We start from the raw sequence: 16,814 nt of genomic DNA, 5'->3' as shown, positions 1-16,814 counted from the left end.
CTCTGCTGCCTATCTTTCCAGACGAGTGCTGCGATTGCAGATGTGCGCTGATGTGTTTAATTTTATGTGGGGTCTGGGGAGCCAAATTCGGACCCTTACATTTGCAGGGAAGTGCTCTAAATATTGAGCCATCTCCCCAACCCTGCTAGTGTCTTTTTTTTCCCAGACAGTATCTTATACTGTAGCCCAGGTCAGCCTAGAATTCATTGTGTATGGAATCCAAGTTAATCTCAGTCTTCTTGCCTCACACTTCCAAACACACTGGGATTACAGATGTGAATCACTACTCCCATCTTGCCATTGTTCTCACTGCTGAGTCTCTGGCTGCCCAGGATGGAGTTTTGCCAATATGACACTCAGTCTTCCAATCAGTGGTTACCCAGAGCCATAACATTGACTGGATTGTTAGGAAATGGAAATGATTTTCCCTTAGGGATAGCAGTTTGGTCCCCCTGGGGCCTGTCGTCTTGGAAGGAGGTTAGGAGGAAAAAACAAGGGGATTCCTGCCCAGGCATTATACCATCCCTGAGGAGCAGAAGCAGCGGCCTGGAGACAGCCTGAGGATACCATCAGAGAAGGAGACTGGGGACCGAAACGCAGTGTAGGTAGCAACATTAGCAGGCTGCACTGGAGGGCTGTGTGGTGGTTTGAATGAGAATGCCTCCAGAGGTTTACGTATTTGAGAGCTTGATCTGAAGTCGGTGGAACTGTGTGGGAAGGATTTGGAGGCGTTGGCTTGTTGCAGGAGGTGTGTCACTACAGATGGGCTTTGAGGTTTCAAAGGCCCATGCCATTCCAAATCAGCTGTCTCCCTCTCTCTGCCTTCTACTTGTGGGTCAGATGTGAGCTCTCAGCTACTGCTCCAGTGCCATGTCTGCCTACCTGATGCCATGTTCCCTGCCATGATGGTCGTGGACTCTAACCCCCTTGAACCATGAGCCCCAAATCAAATGCTTCCTTTATAAATGGTCTTGGTCATGGTGTTTGGTCACGGCAATAGAAAAGTAACTAAGACAGATTGCCATCCAGAATCTTCACCTACACTGGAGGCAGGGGATAACTAGACAAGCTCAAGCTAAAGTTGCCACTTCTGTGCATTTGATTGAACAAGACAGCATTTTCATGAGCAAAAATACACTGTCTGTGATCACCTTCCTCCAGGCTCCTTAGGAAAACCATCTTCAAGCAAGCTCATTAGTCAGGTAACTGTGCGTGTGTGTGTTTATCCCAGGTGCCACAGCAAGATGTGCAAAATATTTTCTTTTCTTGATGCTTGAGGTGAATTTTATTAGGAGGCTCAATTGGAGTCTGGCATTCCAGTCAGATACAATATAAGCAAGCGCTCTGTGCTCAGCTGGAATTTTCCATCCAGGTTCAGAGTGCAGAGGTCATTTTCAGGACATTTTAGGTTTGTATGTCACAAACAAGTGCTCAGCTGGCTAAAGTCATAGGTCCACCTTTGTGCCCACTCTTATGTGGACATTAACTTGGGGCATTATTCCATACTGCCTTCTTTAAATATCCAATCACTGGGGGATTCATGTAGCCATTTACCTTGAAGTGGAAATATCTTTCCTATTTTTGTTAGAACAAAAAGAAAATAGAAAACAAAAAGACAACATATTTTTCTTGTGAACCCAAGGAAAAACAGTACAGAAGCCTACAGAACAAATAATGAAAATTCCCTTTAATTTCTTATTTCTGTAATTTACCCCTCCCTTATCCATAATCATTCCTTTTTAAAAGTGTATGTGTGCATGTGTGCATGAGTGTGCGTGTGCGTGTGTGTGTGTGTGTGTGTGTGTGTGTGTGTGTGTGTGTGTGATGTGCATGTGTACATGAACATGAGCTGTATTCTATACTGGATACATTATCCAGTGGCTTACTCTTTTCCATAAACAACTTTTCATGCCAGAACATATAGATCTACCTTATTCTTTTAATCAATGCATGCTATTTAATTTTTCCCTTAATATGGACATTTAGATTACAGGAGTGCCATACCAATAGTTCATTTTCCTTTACTTTGTACTGACCCCAACCATTTAACATATGTAAAGGGGCCAAAACATCTTACTGTCATGGCAAAGTGCAATGCAAGGAACTGCCCCAAAGCCTGAAAGTTCTAACCTTCATGTCTCTCTGCCCCCGCCGTTCCATTCTCTACTTCTATAGCTCGAATCTGGAATGACCCATGAGCTATATGGTGCTGTTGGGGTGGGTGGAGCCTTTAGGATATAGGACTTAGTGGGAAAAAGTTACATTAGTGAGGACATGGCATCTAAGGGGATCATGTTTCCATCATGATGTGCTGGGCCATCACAGGCCCCAAAGTAATGGTGCCAAGTGACCAAGGGCTGAAACTCTCCTAACTGTGAGCCCCAATGAACATATCTTACGTTTATTGCCTCAGGCGTGTTTATGTCAGGAAAACTGACTGACACACTTACCAATAGTGCCCTCTTCTGAAACGCAGAGAAATTGGGGTAGAGGGGGATGGGGATTAGATCTTAATAATAGTCCCCGAGTCACAGAGGCAAGAGAACCTTGCAATGTAGAGACAACTCCATGTAAGTTATAATATCCCTTCCCCTCCCCTCTTCCTCCTCTTGCTTCTCCTCCTCGTTTCCAAGTTCTGAGGATGGAACCCAGAGCCGCAGATCTGCTGGACACTCTACCACCGAGTCCCTGCACAGTACCACTTTCTTGCATGTCACTTTGTAAATAATTGTCCACCGGGACATTATGCCACTGTGTACCTGGCCTTCGTGTCGACATGTGTGCAGGCTTTTTTGGTTTTTCAGATGGTTGTAGTGACTAGGAGGAGGGTGTAGTGACTGGGAGGAGGGTGTAGTGACTGGGAGGAGGGTGTAGTGACTGGGAGGAGGGTGTAGTGACTGGGAGGATGGTGTAGTGACTGGGAGGAGGGTGTAGTGACTGGGAGGAGGGTGTAGTGACTGGGAGGAGGGTGTAGTGACAGGGAGGAGGGTGTAGTGACTGGGAGGAGGGTGTAGTGGCTGGGAGGAGGGTGTAGTGACTGGGAGGAGGGTGGAGTGACTGGGAGGAGGGTGGAGTGGCTGGGAAGAGGGTGGAGTGACTGGGAGGAGGGTGAGTTAAAGAGGCAGTAAAAGGCGAGGGAAGGAAGGAGGGCGGGAGGGGATGACGGGGATGCTGACAGCTCATATCATGTAGCTCACAGTGTTGCCTAGGGCTGACCCTGCCATCAGCCAGCATGCCCGCCTGCTGACTGGGCTTGAAAGTTAAAATTGGTTTCTTGTGGATGCTGGCCAATGACTTCTTTGCCATGGGAGCGATTGCTTTTTTGCTGTGTTTGCAAGATGTGAATTCATTCTTTTTTAATATCGGTAATACACAGTAAAGAGCTTAATCCAATTTACAAAGAAATAAGATCACACAAGCCTTGGAAATACAATGTGCCTTTATGGCTCCGAAACCCTATCACTGAAGAGAGAGTGTCATAGAGGCATGGAAAGTCTCTCTCTCTCTCACCATCACCCTTTCTCCTCAGGACCAGGCACAGAAGTGACAACCTGAGAAAGGCTTGGAGTTTTGGGAGACATCCTTTGAAATTCTCATTTATCTATGCAAAAAAATTGGGGCACACTTGCCCAGCAAGGTACCATATTGATGTGCTATTATTACTCATGTATGAAAATGAGTCTCCCAACCCAGTTTGGGACAGAACTTATTTTAAGTTTGTTTTTCATGTAGGAAGCATACTTACCCAGCAGCTCTGCCTTCATAGTCCTCTGTGAGTAGTCGTGGTCACTTTCTAGGTATGTGATCTGGGTTAGAGGGAGCCATCTGGCTTGTGTAGAGGATGTGGCTCAGGGTCTCTCTGGGCTTGGTTTGAGCACAGGAATTGGTGAGGTGGAAATCCTGGGAGCTAAGAGGACAAGCTGCTTTATGTAGCTCCTACACGGTCCGATGCTCCTTCTACACAGTCACACAACCTCAGATCTGTTGACACCTGGTCCATGACGTAATGAGTTGATGGTGCTCAATCTCAGAACACTATACTCATCGTCAGTAGGAAGGAGAGCAGGCCTCTGTCTGGTGGAGATTCTCTCCCAAGCTCTGCAATGTGATCTGCACTCATTCTGGAACATTCATGGAACATTCATTGTGTGTCAGGTGGTGATCCACTTGGCAAGGAATCAAACTTAGCCCTGCCCTTGAGGTGCTTCGAACTTCAGCACAATATGCTAAGGGTGCTGTGAGGGCATGGGGGTGGGTGGTAGGTCCCACCTGAGACTTTCTAGAGGAGGTGACATCTGAACTAAAGTGCAGAAGATGAGTCAAATGGGGTTATAGCCATTAAATAGTGTGGAGGCCATTATAGGTAGGGGGATAATTCATGGAAACAGTGGCTTGCCTAATATGAGACCAGTGAAGGCAAAATCTAGGTCATGGAAAGGTAAAAATAAAATAATAAAATAAAATGCTCTTTTATGGAGTCAGGACCAGAATCTGTACATGATGGGACCTCTTTAACGGTTGCTTAACTTTGGCATTGCTGTAGTTGGGATACTGAATGCCCCACCCCAGCCCATGCATCGAAGGCTGGCTTGGCAGCCTAGAGCACTATTGGGAGGTGACAGGATATCTGCCAGATCACACTGGGCCAGAAAGAGGAGTGTCTGGAGGATAGGGCAATTCTTAAAGCCAGAAGAGTCATCGGGATGATGAGCCAAGGGAAACTCAAGATGATCCAGAACATACGTAGAATCTTACCAGGGGAGAACAATATGGATACAGAGACTGGAGAGCCTGGGAAGAGAGTTAACAGTGACCGGCTGGGTTGTAAGGGGCTTCATCTAAATATACAGGGGTTCCAAGAATGAATCTTACAGGTAGCTTTCTCTTGTGAGGGCCTGGGAAGAAAATGGACAAGTGAAGATTCTCTTATTATTTGGATAGGTGAATTCTCCTGGATACAGCAGAAGCCTAATGCAGACGGGCAATGCATTCTGGAATCCACCTTCTAACGGAGACAGAGTCAGGGTGGGTCTTTGAGGAAGTGAGTGTAGGCTGGAGGTCTTCGATGACCCCAGCAGGATGGGCATGTGGAAGGCAGGAACTAGTGTAAGCTCCGCCCACTGCGGCCTGTCTTCCTGACTGGTGTGGACTGTGCACCTCACAAGGACTTCGGAGCTCAACACAAACTTCTTGTTAGTCAGTTCCTGGCTAGCGAGTACCTCCATTACCTCCTAAATAGGGTATGTAATATGTCTACTGGGATGATCACACCTCCTTTATTCGGTTTTATGAAGAGTGAGTTAAATGAGTACTGTGTGTATAGTGACCAGCATGAGGTCGGTTCGCTTGTTCACACCAACTTTATTCACCTGCTGTGTTCTTCACCATGCGAAGTCCTGCCGAGAAAATGGAGGACAGAGCTAACAAGGGCCTTCCTGATGGGTTACTTTCAGGGGGGGGATTTTTGTCTGTGTTTCTCAGTGACCAAATACCTGGCAAGGAGCAACTTCCAAGAGAAAAGATTTATTTGGGCTCATGGTCCATCGCGGTAGGGAAGGTTTGGTGGCCGGAGTGGCGGAGGCTGTGGGAGCGTGAGGCAGATGAGGTTATATTACATCACCAATGAGGTAGCTCAGGGCTCCACCAGAAAGCAGGCCTGGGCTGTAACTCTCAAGGCCCGATCCTCAGTGATCCACTTTCTCCTGCTAGGTCCTATCTTCCAACAGCTCTACAACCTTCCGAGACAGCATGGCCAGCTGGGGCCCAAGTGTTCAAATACACGAGCCACATTGAAACCACACCCTGTAGCATCTATATCAAGTGCTCAGGACTCATCAGTGTTGTGGGGTGGCTCTTGTATGCCTCCCCTAAGTCCTTGTGTTAAAGGCATGGTCCCAGTCCATGGTGCTATCGAGAGATGAGGGAGCCTTTTGAAGGGGCAGCCTAAAGGAAATCAGTCACAGAGCTATGCCCTGGAAGTGGGTATCAGGACTGCCTTTTCCTGTCTCTCTTGTTGCTTCCTGGCCACCATAAAGCAGCTTAATTCTGCCACATGCTTCCTACCCTGATGCTCTGCCTCAGCACAGCTCCAAAGCAATGGTAAAAATGTAACCATGGAAACCTCTGAAGTCATGAGCTGCGTACACCTTCCTTAATTGTTTTTTTTTTTTTTCTTGGATACTTGTTACGGTGATAGAATGCTGACTAACAGTCAGCAATGCTCAGATCTTCTCCCCCCACCCCCAAGTCTGTGCCCCCTCTGGAGAAAACACCGCCATGTAGGACAGTCTTGCTCAGGCTCTTCCGGGAGAGTTCGGTGATGTATTTGTTCCTGCGTACCGACTTCCACCACAAGCACCAGGGAGCTTTTCCTGGATCCAGACTTAGGCTCTACCATTCGCACACTGGATTGGGGTCTCCAGGGAATTCCTCATCTAGAGGATGCTTCCAAGGTAATTTGAGAACGGCCTTGGTGGTCCCCCCTTAGCGTATCAGAGGGGACAGATGCCACTGGGCTCTGGAGAGCTTCCAATAGGATAGTGCCCAAACGGGGCAGTGTCAAGAATGGAGAGGAACAACAGGAGAAAATCTGTTAACTATTCTTTTGGGCACAATTATTTCCTTGAGGGGAGTTTCATGGTTATTTAATTAAAGTGTTTCACTTTGATCTAGGGTGTTGCTTTGACTCCCTGAGTATGAAATACAAGAGTTGTGAGAGCCAAACAACTTGTTAAATGCAAACTGTTTACCAAAGGCCACAAATAAGACAAAATATAATAAGTAATGAGTGTTAGAAATCAAGTGTAAATGTTTGGGGGAACTAATTATCCTTCTTGTTAAGAACATTAACCCACATGCCGTTGTAAGCCTGTGTTATCCTGACAGTGCTCACCATCAGCCACTTCTTATCACATTACAGAGAAGTACAGGGCCGTGTGTCCATTGGTGCATGCTGGGATCGGCACTTCATTGGCATCTCTCCACCGGAGCATGAGGTGCTTCAAGTCTTCATCTGTTTACGACGAAGAGAACCAAGCACACCTTATGAGAGGGTGACATGTTTCACTCTTATAACAGAACGAAGGCACCCACACAGCTTGTTGACATATACATGCAACCCAGAAGTTTCCTTCCAGGAAAAGGAATGTAGGAAGAGAAGCAGAGGAGTCCAGGTTATGCCAACATCCTGCTCTAGAACGGGTCATTAGGGATGATGGAATGTAGGCGGGACTCCTACATTTTAAATAAAAATAAAATCCACATTTTATTCCTTCTCTTGGTGTTTATGAACATCTGCTATGAGCTGGGCACTTGGGTTCAGTCAGTGATCCCCCAAAGACCCCTACTCTTAGGGTCTCAAACCAAACCTCCATGGGGGAACCTTCCTATAATCTCTCCTCCAGAAACGCTTGACTCACATTTTTGCTTGCCATGTGTCAATCAGATCTCAGTCTTCACCATTACTGGCTAGCTAGTGTCATCGTGGAAGAGGAAACTTCACCCGAGAAAATGCCTCTACTAGACTGGCCTGTGGTGCATTTTCTTGACTGATGACTGATGAAGGAGGGCTTAGCTCAATACGGGCAGTACCACTCCTGGGCTGTTGGTCCTGGGGGCTATAAGAGAGTAAGCCATGAGGAGCAAGCCAGTAAGAAGCATCCCTCCATGGCTTCCATTTTGGTCCAGCCTCCAGGTGTCAGCCTTGAGTTCTTATCCTGACTGCCTGCGGTGATGGAGTGTGATGTGGACATGTAAGGGAAATGAACCCTTTCCTCCCCAAGTTGCCTTGGGTCACGATGTTTTATTACAGCAGTAGAAACCCTAAGACACTGCCTGAAAAGCACTACATTTCTAGGAAGCCATCTTAGAGCCCAGACAACATACTGATTCTCCATGTCTGTTAGCGACTGCTGCCAGTTCCGCTGAGATTTACTGTAGGAAGGCCATCAGGATCTCATTTAAATGTTTAGTAATTTAAAGCTCTGATGTAGGCGTGTAGCTCAGTTGGTAGAGTGATTGCCTACCATGCATGAAGTCCTGGGTTGATGCCCCAGCACTGCATAGACTGAGTGTGGTGGTGTATGTCTACAGTCACAGCACTTGAGAGGCAAGTTCCCTGGAAAGTTCAAAGTAGTCCTCAGCTGCACAGTGAGTTCAATTCCAGCCTGGGCTGCACGAGACCCTGTCTTGGATAAAACAGTCTAGGTGTAAGCACTGATTTTATTCTATAACATCTTTGGGGGTTCAAATGACATGGATGTTAGCCAACAAAGCATTGACACTAATGTTTATTTTTTTGGTCCACGGGGTTGAGATGTTCACTGGATTCTTTCAGATGACAGCGGTTGATTTGTCTTTAGTAATGAGGGATAACTGTTGGGATTGTAACAAAAGGAGGAAGAGGGTTACCTCCAATGACCTCTCAAGGGAATATTAGGAGCCCTCCACACTTAAGTAAGTATGCTCTGGAACTTAACCTTGCCCTGCCTTCACAACAGCCCAGTCACTCTGTCCTGGCCTTCGAAATTTCACAAGCTTGGCTTTACCTGGCACATGATCCTTAGCAGGTCAGCCTCAAGGACAGGAACCTGGTCCTGTCACTTGTACTAGGATGGGCTCATAGAATGCTTTCAGGAGTTTTAACGGGAGATAGAAAAACTGGTGTGTCTGGTATAAGGGACCAAAGTCAGCTTGCTGCAGAGGACTATGGGGATTGGTTTGGTAGACCACAGAAGGCCATTAGCTTTCAATTCTGCCGCTAGCTTTGTAGAGCAAAGTGTCTTCCTTCCTTCATCTCCTGGTGGAGGACTGGGTGGCTGCGCCTCACTTTGCCTTAAGGAGCTCTGGAATAATTAGGTAAGAAGACAGAAGAGCAGCAGGGATTCCTTAATGGCAGCTTGGCCAAGGTCTTAGGAATCAACAGACAGCCCTGATCAATTCAATGGAAGAAGACACTATTTGCTACAAAAGCTACTGTCGAGAAAACAAGCTGCTGTTTTTATTGTGTTATATCTGAACCTGTGATGTTCTCCCTGCTGGGAGGAGCCTGGGTGGTTGGGAATTACTTTGTCAAGCTGGCTCTTGGGGGGAAGGGGGGGCTGGGAGAGAAAACAGCTCCGAGCTTTCTCTGCTGTGAATAACCATAAAATCTACCTTGAAAAGCCATGCAGAGTTACAACAGAGATACAGTGCTTGGGAATTGGCTCTAGCTTGCTCAAAAGAAAATGAAGAAAGAGGAGAAGGCTGCTATCCTGGGATACAGAAGAGAGAAAACATCATTAAAGAGATGAAGTTGCCTGCAGATCCCACCCCAGGAGATGCAGCAGCTTGGAAGGCACCCAGAGAAGGTGGGTGATGTGCAGCCCCTATGAAAATCACTCTCTGCCATGGCCAGACAAGAGGGCAGTGATGGAAAAGTGCTTAGAGAATACTCTGCAATCCTGGCTGCTGGACGGAGACCAAAGCTAGGGACTGTGTGTCATGAGTCTGGTTGCTTCAAAGAGGCAAAGAAGCACATTCCCTGGGCTCAAGCTGAGTCTAGTGGGTAGGGAAAGGATTTGACTAGTATTATGGATATCAGACTTTGGACATACAGTTCTTGCAAAGTGAGGACAGAGAAGTCACCAGGGGCCTCTGAAGTGTTCCACCCTCCAACAGGTCTTGCTATGTAGCCAAGACTGGCCTGGAACTGGGGATCTTCCTGCCTCTGCCTCCTGAGTGCTAGGATTATAAACAGGGGGCTACCATGCCTGGATTTCATTATGTTTTGGTGACCTATGAAAAAGACTGGCTAGGTCTTCTTGCTTCGAAAAGGGAGCTAGCAATGGATTGTCCCTGGGAAGAGGAGGGGGGCGGCACAGGCAGCGTGAGTATCAGAGTGACTAGATGTCTGGAGGGCTTGGGGATCCTGTGCAAGCTCCCTGGAGTGGGGCACGCTGCATCCACTGTGAACGTGATTAATGCTGTCACTCCCACGGGACTCAAATGGAGCAGGAACCATGTGCAGGAGAGACTCTGTCTTGGAAGAGGTTTTCCCTTCCATCTTTTGTTACTCATTTCCCAAGCATCTGTGCCCCCAACAGTTTGCACACCTCCAAGGACCAGACCCAGCATAGGAGCAGGCTTCTAGTCCAGGCTGGGTACTGTCTGTCAGCTGCCCAGGGTTTCTCAGGAACACACTGTTCTGAATGCCTGGGTTGTTACTAGAAGTTCCTTTTCACTTGAAAGGGCACGGAAGAAGAAAAAAAAAAAAAAAACAATAAAGTTGTGACTAGCCTTTAAAGAAAAGGTTGATAAAACTGACAAAAGAAGGAGAAGTTTATAGTGGCTCTCAAAAGACCAGAGCTTCTCTTCCTCCCCTTTAAAGGCAGAATTAATTAATCCATTGCAGGCTTGAGGTCTGAATGCAATGTTAATTCCGACTCTAGGGGTACAGTTAATTCCTCTGGACCCTGGGTAAGCTTTCACCGAAGCAACACGATTTAAACCTGTGCATTTAGATTCCTCCTCAGACAGAATGGGGCACCAGTTACAGGAAAAGCCACGTGACAAGCTGCCCAAGTCAGGAGATCTTGATGGCAGAGATGCCATTTTTCTCCTGCTTCTGTGATGAAGATATGGAAGCTACCAGGGTGTTCCAAGGACCTGCTCCCTTCCACCTTTGCTCAGCCCAAGGCTGCTCACTGTTCAGAAGGCAATGGAGTCCCAGCAGTTTTTCCAACTGGCCCCATGCCCTTCACATCCTGGCATGGACCACTTCAGAAGCTCTGAGTTTTTATGTCTTCTAGAATTGACTGTCCAAGGACTGAGATGTTCATAGTATGGCTTCATCTTCTTCCCTTGGGGCTGAATTTGCCTGGATCCCCAGGTAAGGCTCCCATCCAATTGGACAGATTTCCTGGAAGGAAGTCACAGGTTTCTGAGCATTTGACTAAAATCTGAGTGGCTCGTTGCTATGCCCATCTCCCGTTGGGATGTACAGGAGAACTCAGTGTGCTGTTTGCGCCAACAGTGATACTTGCTGGCCTCATGGGAGGTGACCTCTGGCCTCTCTTGGTTTCCTCCTGCTTTGCTTTTCCAGGTCTGGCTTCCTCTTTCTCATCCTGCTGGTGAGAGTCTGGCCTGCTCAACTTGGGACCTGGAGCAATGCAGGGAGCTCTGGGAATGTGTGGGCGGAAGAGAACTCATACTCTGAAAGTATTAGGGAGCGCATATGACCTATACACACAAGTCTCAGCCTCAGGTGTAGGGGAGTTTAGGGTTGAACTCATTCACTAATTCGTTCATTCAATCCAAATTTTCCAAGGGTTGATTATATACAAGCACTGTTATATGTGCTAGGCTTGAAGCATTAAACATAATAATACTTATTTTATATAGGTTATGATGGAGCATAGAAAATAGACTTGCCTAGCATGCATAAAACCCAAGTTTGATCCCCCACATTCCTAAAAGTAAAAAAAAAAAAATTCCCAAATAATTAACTGATTACGTGAGAGAAAAATAAGAATTTCACAGAAAGAGAGTAAGAAGGAGGAGAGTGAAGATGGGGTGATCACTGTGGTTTTTGGAACGGCATCACCAAGAAGGTGATAGTCAGTAAAGGCCCAGGGATGTTAAGAAAGAAATTTGCCTATCTATGGATCTACTAGACAGTATTTGAGGTGTAAGAGTATCTAGTACAAAGGCCCTAAGATAGAATGATGCCTGGTACACATCACTTCAAGATGGCCAATGGGAAGAATGGAGAAAATAAGGGGGTTGATTAGGAAGGAGACAACTCAGACTCAATGGGAAGCTACAGACCGCTGAAATGGAGAAGAAATGAAGTGGGCATGTCTCTATCTGCTCAGGCTGCCATAAAAAAGGCCATGGATAGGGGAGGGTTGGTGTAGATGGCAGACATTCATTTATGCCGGTTGTGAAGGCTGATGTCCATGATCAAGGTACTGGCATGGCCTGGTCCTGTTGAGGACCTTCTCCTGGCCTGTGGTCAGTCATCTTCTACCTCTGTCGCTTCCTCTTCTTATGAGGATGCTAACCTCATCCTGAGTGCCTCACTCAGGACATCACTAACTCTGATCACTTCCAGAGACCTCATTTCTTAACCCTATTGTACTGGGGGCTGGGCTTCAAGTTATTAGTGTTGGAATGAAACATTCAGTCTACAGCAGGGAGCCACTGAAGGGGTTTAAACACCGAAAACATCACACTATTTTACCTTTCATTAAGTCAACAATGGCCCACCTCATCCGTGTGTTTCCAGATGCTACCCTGGACTCTTTCTTGGGAGCTTTCGAGGGAATCAAAGTAGGTTCTTCTTGAGAAACCTCGGAGGAAAGGGGGCTGGAGAGACAATTCAGTAAAGTGCGTGTGTGCAAGAACGAAGACCTGAGTTCAATCCCCAGAACCTGCGTACAAGTCAGGGGGAGTAGCATGCGCCTATAATCCCAGCACCAATAAGGTGAGATAGGTGAATTCTTGGGCTCACTGGCTAGCCAGCTTGGTCTAATTGGTGAGCCCGAGGCAGGTGAGGGACCCTGTCTCAAAAAAAAGTGAACATCTGAATAACAATATCTAAGACTATCCTTTGGCTTCCATGCAAGTGTTCACATATACATGATCATGCAGTGCGTGCGCGCACGCACACACACACACATACATAAACACATACACACACACAGAAAAAAAACAAACAAACTTGGATTATGGTCTTTGTGCTGCTGGGTGGTTTATAGAACTCTTTCTTTCTCCACCAGCATAGAGAGTGATTTTCTGCTTCTGAAGTTCCCTGACGGCTGCTTTGAAGTTCTCCTTTGGTGTGCTTAGCGAGTCTTAAGCAGCAGAGTGGAAAGCTGCCTAGCTACTGCTCTGACTGTAGATTAGGCCAAAGGACTGCAGCTTCAGACATGCTAATCACAAGCTAGGCCTGGCTTGATGAGGAGCCTGGCATCCGAGATCATGGATAAGCCTTGCTTCCGGCTCAACCTTGGCCATAATAAGCCAGACAGGGAAAATGTTCTAAAAGTTCAGCAGCAACATCAAAAAATACCTCAAATAATAAACCTCACAACCATTCTGTCCAGTTTTATTTTTTGAGTTCAGTAAAGAGAGCATCCTTGGCTGGGGTTGTATCTTAGTGGGTAGAGTGCTTACCTAACATGAACCAAGCCCTAGATTTGATCCCTGTAGTGGTTTGAAAGATAATGGCCCCCAAAGAGAGTGGCACTAATGGGAGGTGTGGCCTTGTTGGAGGAAGTGTGTCACTGTGGGCATGGGCTTTGAGGTCTCCTATGGTCAAGCTTCACCCAGTGAGACAGTCCACTTCCTGTTGCCTGCAAGTCAAGATGTAGGAATCTCAGCTCCAGCACCACGTCTGCCTACACAACATCATGTTCTACCATGATGATAATGCTAGATTTCTGAACGGTAAGCTACCACCCCATTAAATGTTTTCCTTTATAAGAGTTGCTGTAGTCATGGCGTCTCTTCACAGCAATAGAACACTGACTAAGACAATCGCCGATATTGCTGAAGCCAGGTGTGCTGGCACATGCCTATAATTCCAGTGCTTAGTACATAGGAGCAGGAGAATCAGAAGTTCAAGGTCATCTTCCTTTATAGGGTGAGTTTGAGGCTAGCTTGAGATATATAAGAACCGTCTCAAAACCAAACACAAACAGACCCAGCAACAACAGAAAGCTCACCTTCAGTATCCAGCTGTTCTGCTAGAACCCTCACCGGGAGCTGGATCAGTCTCACTTTCTTAAAAAAGGAGGGACTATCCTCCAGAACTAGCAACCACACTAATGGTTTGGATGAATACTGATGAGGCAGTGACCACATGGTAGCCCAAACACAGCAAGGCAAACAGGACATGCAGGGCATGGGCACGCCCGTCCCTCTGCTCAGATCATCTGCCCTCCCTCCCGGACCACTCCTTACAAGGACTGGGAATAGCAGACCCAGGGGGCACGTGCTCTCAGGGACTCATCCTCGGGTCTGAGGGTTGGTGCTCGCTCCAGCTCACCCAGCACAAGCCAATAGCGACTTGCAAGGTGCATGGAGAACAGAATGCAAGACCACGGGCTGGTGACTCTCTGGGAAATGTGGCTGTTCGCATGATCCATGTGGCAAAGATGACCACACTCACTGAGAGAACTCCGTTTTCTCCTCAGGAAGCAATCAGCCTAGCTGGAAGTACATTGCCTGGCAGGTTTTGGTCAGTGAAGAGAGGCCTGCCAGGAGCTTCTGGGAAGAGTTTTATTTCCTGTTACAGGCGAAATCCTCTTCTTTTTTTGCCCCTAAACCCATTCTCAGGTTTTGTACTTTGTAAGAAATAGCTGGAGCTCTGGCGGTTGTTTTGTGAGAATGAGGGTATATTTTCATATCTTAAAAGGACCATCTTGGTCCTATAGGTCTCAAGCCTGAGGCTAATGTATCTTCATTTAACAAATATTTATCATGATTTTGTTTGTGTACTGTGTGTGTGTGTGCGTGTGTGTTATATACACACACATAAATTTCTGACATGCTGGAACATGAATTCTATAGATGTGACATACATAAGCTTTGGTCCTGGAGTCTCCAGGGCTGCTATGGATAAGAGAGGAGGGGAGACTATCTATTCAGACCTGCCTCCTGAGCTGAGCTGGACTTGGCTAGGCTCTGAGGTGGGGAACAGTGATGGGCCAATCAGGTCTGCCCCATGCCAAACTCCTCATGTGGTCTCTGAATGGATCTGGCCTCAGTGATAGCCTGTCTGCCAGAGGCTACCGACCATCACAAAAAAACATCTTCTGGCCACGTCAGGGCAGCTGCACACATGAACTCTGAGTAGCTGTGATAACATGCACAAAGCCAAATCCCATCGTGGAGAGGGGAGTTGGGCACACAGTTCCACCCCTAGTTGTGGAACAATTGGCAATTGGTAGCCTCTGGGAGAGGAAGGGTCAGTTTTCTCTAAGAACATAGTGTCTGGTAAATCATCCGTGCCCCAGCAGAAGACTACACATTAAAAAATACTTTTGAACAGCACAGATTGGTCTTGAAGGGTTTTGAACAAGAAGGATACCAAGGTGGGGAGGGTATAGGAAGGAGTGGGGTGAATTTGAGAAAGGGATGGGATGGATTTGGACAATAGCAATTTGGACGAGCAATGGGCTACATGCTTGGAAGTTATTGGAACCCCACTGTCCAAAAGAAGTCCATCACTGGCACTTTTTATTTGTTAAAATAAACCCACCGGGATTTTTATTCGTTAGTCTCTCATGTCTAATAGAAACTCTGTTGCCCTGTTACAGGGTAACTCCATTTTAACACACTCTCAGTCCTTCTCTCCCTTCCTTTCCCTCCCTCCCTCCCTCCCTCCCTCTCCCTCTTTCCCTTCTTCTCTCTCTCCCTCTCTCCCTTCCTCTCCCTCTCTCCCTCCCTCTCCTCTCTCCCTGTTTCACGTGTATGCGTGTGTTTATGAAAGCTTTGTCATTACCAGGCTTTCACATGCCATTTTGGAAAGGTCCTTAGGTATCTTTCTTGGAGAGTTAAAACTCTCCAGCGGGCGAATGTGACAGCGGGAGTTGAGGTGAGGATACTGGTCCCCACAGCGTCCCCTGAGCTGGGGGCTAGGGACGAAAGTCTCAGGGTCCACGGCAGGCTTAGTGCAGGAGTTGCCAAGCCAGAGGCAGTCCCAGCTACTCGTTGCTGTCTGTCACTCAGGTTATCTGTGAGGAGAACCCGGCTCTAGGTAGGCACCTTGGGAAGAGAGTTGCTTGCAGGAAAGAAAGGTTTCTTAGAGGCCCCTCTGATCCCCTGCAATGAGTCAATTGCCAAATGTTCAACCTCAGAAGGACAAAGACCCTGACCCTGGAGGGGAGATGGGGAGATGGGACAGGAGAGATCGATGGCTTGGTTAACCAGATGGTCATGGGGGGGGGGGGTGGAGCTGGACAGTCCCCATGTTCTATCATCTCAGGATGGTCCTGGAGGTAGATAGTGTGCACACTGGCAGACTCTGCAGAGGGTACATGGAGTGACCCTGGTAGACTCTGCAGAGGGTGCATGGGGTGACCCTGGTGGACTCTGCAGAGGGTGCATGGGGTGACCCTGGTGGATTCTGCAGAGGGTGTGGTGACAGATAGGAGAATATCAGGATAGCAAGAGGCATGGACTGAAGACCCCTGAAAGGCCCCAAGCTGTGGGGTTTCTGCAAATGCCATGTCTGGCAGGGTAACGATCATGAGTCATGAAGGAAACTCAGTTCAACACGACTTCGTTAGCCAGTGTTGGTTCAAGCTTATAGAGTCTGATGCCTATTTTATTTCTTAGTCATCTAAGTACAATACAGTTTTGGAAAGAAGTTTCCTGGTAACAGTGATCAATCCTATGTGCACAATAAAGCTTAAGACATGGTTACATTGAAACACTTTTGCAAAGTACATGTGGCCTCTTCAGTAAAGATGGGTTCTATAGTTTAAGGGCCTAGGGAAGGATCAGGTAGAGGTCACCAAGCTACAAAGTACATGTGACATCTCCCCTAAGGATGGGTTCTATTGACTGAGAAATAATGCTCAAGATAAAAGTCTAGGGAGGAAGAGTCTGGGATAAACATAATGGTCTGTGGGATCTGGGTGTGGCCTGGCCCTACAGATAGCGCAGGTCACCAGGCTATTAACAATATCCACTCACAGCCTTCTGAATGGAAAACAGGTACACATTACTTCTATTGAAGAGACATGCCTCCATGTTTAACTCTCCTGGTTTCCATAGTGCCTATCTGTGGGTACAAGAACCCTGTGCCCTCTATACCAAGCTAGTTG

General features: G+C 47.2%; 1 long non-coding RNA gene across 1 annotated transcript; it reads left to right on the top strand.

The window, feature by feature from the left end:
- Positions 1–6,251: 6,251 nt before the first annotated feature.
- LOC121830472 (uncharacterized) lies at positions 6,252–7,265 on the top strand. The gene is made up of 2 exons (XR_013051934.1): positions 6,252–6,452; positions 6,920–7,265. It is a non-coding gene; the product is annotated as an uncharacterized LOC121830472 (long non-coding RNA).
- Positions 7,266–16,814: the final 9,549 nt, after the last annotated feature.

Source organism: Peromyscus maniculatus, chromosome 6 (genome assembly GCF_049852395.1).
Source record: "Peromyscus maniculatus bairdii isolate BWxNUB_F1_BW_parent chromosome 6, HU_Pman_BW_mat_3.1, whole genome shotgun sequence".
Taxonomy (NCBI): domain Eukaryota; kingdom Metazoa; phylum Chordata; class Mammalia; order Rodentia; family Cricetidae; genus Peromyscus; species Peromyscus maniculatus.
Note: the sequence above shows the minus strand (reverse complement) of the source record. Positions and strands in the feature narration are given on the sequence as shown.